The sequence below is a fragment of the Corapipo altera genome, unplaced genomic scaffold (genome assembly GCF_003945725.1).
Source record: "Corapipo altera isolate COAL_440 unplaced genomic scaffold, ASM394572v1 165, whole genome shotgun sequence".
In the NCBI taxonomy this organism is placed as follows: domain Eukaryota; kingdom Metazoa; phylum Chordata; class Aves; order Passeriformes; family Pipridae; genus Corapipo; species Corapipo altera.
The window spans coordinates 2,535,913-2,539,145 of NW_020884954.1; the positions used below are offsets into that span (position 1 = coordinate 2,535,913).

The 3,233-nt window shown below is 51.7% G+C and overlaps 1 protein-coding gene across 3 annotated transcripts in view; it reads left to right on the top strand.

Annotated features, from left to right (window-relative positions):
- Positions 1–2,645, top strand: part of IL18BP (interleukin 18 binding protein) — a 7,019-nt gene extending 4,374 nt beyond the window's left edge. For 2 of the 3 annotated variants that reach the window (XR_003530924.1, XR_003530926.1), the window contains 2 exons: positions 451–712; positions 2,094–2,645. The gene's annotated coding sequence lies outside the window, so the exon portion shown is untranslated. Of the gene's footprint in view, positions 1–435; positions 713–2,093 lie in introns of all 3 variants that reach the window. The other variant, XR_003530925.1, reaches the window with a different exon arrangement.
- The last annotated feature ends 588 nt before the right edge of the window (positions 2,646–3,233 follow it).

Below are 3,233 nucleotides of genomic sequence, written 5' to 3' on the forward strand. Positions count from 1 at the left end.
GGTTCCTGTCCCTCAGGAGCAGGGTCCATGTCCCTCGGGAGCAGGGTCCTCCCAAGACAAGAGGCCCTATCAGCCAGTGGGAGATGGACAACAGCCAAATGTGGGGGGATACCCGTGGGTGATGAGGGGTCAGGAGATGAGAGCTGGAGGTGCTGGGGACATGGAAGGGTCTTGCATCTTGCTGGGATGGCACACAGAGGATTTACTGTAGTGGGGGGAGCGTGAGTGGGCAAGCGGCACTGCCCCTGCTTGGGGGCAGGAATCCAGCTGGGGGGGACCCTGGTGAGAGGAAGGAGACACTGTCCTCTTGGGGAGCCCTGGGACGAGGAGAAAGCTCCACTGTGAGGAGAGAGCCTGTACAGGGCAGCCCTGGAGGCCAAGGAGGAAGGGAAAGCAAAACCACAGAGCTTCTGTGCTCACCTTACTGTAAATTAGTCTTGTTCCCATTAGTGGCTGCTTCTGCTTACTGTGACCTGTGGATGTGTCCACGTGGGAGCAAGAAACCCCAAGATGTCTGTGGCCATGGATATGTCTGTGCTGCAGCAGGAGCATCTCTGAAGGGAATGTGGCCCAAGGTACATCCTGAAGCATCCGTGGCTGTGCAGGAAGTCATGCTGGAGCACCCTGAGGTGTGTGACCATGGATAAACTCACAACAGAGCGGGTACACCCCTGGAAGGACTGCAGCCATGGAGAAGGCCACACTGGAGCAGGTATATGCCCCATCCCCGGAAGTGTTCAGTGTTGGGTGGAGCTTGGAGCGACTTGATCTAGTGGAAGGTATCCCTGCCCATGGCACGGGGTTGGAACAAGATGACTTAAAGGTCCCTCCCAACCCAAACATTCTGTGATTCTATGATTTTGTGAACATTTGTGGACATTTTCTGGACATTTTATGGACATTTCACAGGAGTGGTCCACAGACAAAGGGAATGATACCTGTGTATGATAGCAAACGGTGGTGGTGGGTATTGGATAGTGTGGGACCTGAGCAGGATGTACGTGGCATAGAATAAGGGGTGGAGAATGTGCTGCATTGGGCAGGGAGGAAGAGTTCCATTTCTTCCCTGAGACTGTGTTTTGGACTTGTGCTGGATGGAGCATTGATAACCCCTGGATGTTTCAGTCAGTGCTGAGCATCTTTGCTGCTCCTCACGCTGCCCCAGCAGCAGAATGTTGGGGTTTTTGATCGTGGGTTGGTTTAGCCGACACCAAGGGTGCTGTCACATCCCTGTCTCTGAGGAGAATAGGATCTTTGCACAGGAGTTAGCAGGGCATGTTGGGTGAGAGTTAAACTGGATTTGAAGGGGGGAGGGGATAAAATCAGGTCACTGGAGATAATCCTGGGGGTGACACGCCAGTGTTGAGGGACTGTGTGCTAGCGAGGTCCTTCAGTCTGCCATCTCAGTAGAGGTAGGGAATGGAGATCCATGCAACAGCAAGGATGAAGGTGTTACTGATGTGCTAGAAACCGTGGAAGCTCCTGAGAATGGTCACTCAGGAACTGGAGCTTCTCTCCCCAAAAAGGCATTGGGATCAATAAAGCCCCCTGAAGTGCATCTACCCCAATGCCCACAGCATGGGCAGCAAACAGAAGGACCTGGAAGCCACGGTGCAACAGGAAAACTATGGCATAGTTGCCATCATGGGGACATGGTGGGATGACTGGCACAACTGGAGTGGTGCAATGGATGGTGGTGAACTCTTCAGAAGGGACAGGCAAGGACTGGGAGGTGGTGGGGTAGCCCTGTTATTTAACATATTCAGTAGTGGGAGCCCTGGCGATCTGCTAAGAGAGTGATGGGACATCTTTAAGTCTGTCTGGTTTGGCCAGGAGGAGCTGTTAGGGGATGGACAGTTCTGACTGTGAGAGCACTCTACAAGGAGGTGTTTGACGTTAAGACAAGACTCATCAGACTAATTCAGTAAACACTTTCTTAAAGATCAAAGTAAATGTGAAACAAATGTTTTAGAAAGCCTTGTTAGAATTTTTTTTAATATATTGTAAGCTGAGAATTGAAATCTGCAGGTAAATTTTGTTTTAAGGTTGTGCCTAACACAGAAAAAGACATAACCATGTACTTCCCATTGCAGAAGAACCTGAGGCTCCCACAGAATCGCTCTGGTTAGATGGCAGCTCGGGAGATCTTCAGTCCAACCCCCTGCTGCAAGCAGGACCACCTCTGGGATCAGAGAAGGCAGCTCAGCATTTTCTGCAGCTGGGTCCTAAAATCTCTCAAGGATGGAGCCTGCACACCTTCATTAGGCAACCTGCTCCACTGCCTGCCTGATATCATGGGGCAACTTTTTTCCATGTATTAACCTCATCTTCCCTTGTCCAGGCTGTGTGCCTAGTTCCCCCACACTTTTCTCACAGTGACATGCACCCCTGCCCATTTTAGTGGCTCTCCACCGGACCATTTCAGTTGATCTGTATTTTCCCAGGGAAGGGCCTGTCATCCAGCCCATGCTGGATGTGTGGACACCTGCAGTTTCCCCAAATTGGGGAGCTTGACTTCATCTTTTGTGATGATGGCAAACTGCTCACGTGTCCAGAAATTCAAGCACGCAGCAGTAACCGGGGTTTGTTGGGAAGAAACCATGAGATTAATAAATCCTTGGGCTTTCTAACAGAGTGAATTAAAATCTCAGCTACTTTTGCCACTGTAGCATTCTGAATCATCATGGCTGGGCTTCGCGAACGGAGATTTGGGAAAGGCTCTATCCACATTTGTGACAAGCACGCTGGTGGCTAATAAGGCCAATAGACATGTCCGATTGCAAAAGGCACAGCAGAAAGGCTCCTTAGGTGGTAAGTGTTCTGAATAAGGCTGGTGCAAAAGACCTTTTACTCCTGTGCCCAAGCGAGCACTGCAGAGAGTTTCCCGGAAAAAGGCAAAAAAGTCCTGAACTGCAGAAATCCACGGCACCGATATCGCAGCGACCTTTCCAACTCTAAGATTACCAAGAACCCGATTCTCTCCCACTTCCAACTTTACGTGGCTTTGCCCTGTGGAAGTACTGCGCGTTAGCAGCCTGCAGATTTCTTTTTCAGAGCAACGCCCACCCAGCATCGGTGTGTTCGGCACAATAAAACGCATTTGGTGCGACGAACTCGTTCCGCGCGGTGCCTCCCCCGCCCGCTCTCCCCGGCCCCGTTCGCGCCCGCCCCGCGCCGCTCTCTCGCCACAAGATGGCGGCGGGGGCGGCGCTGTGGGGAGAGAATCGGGTTCT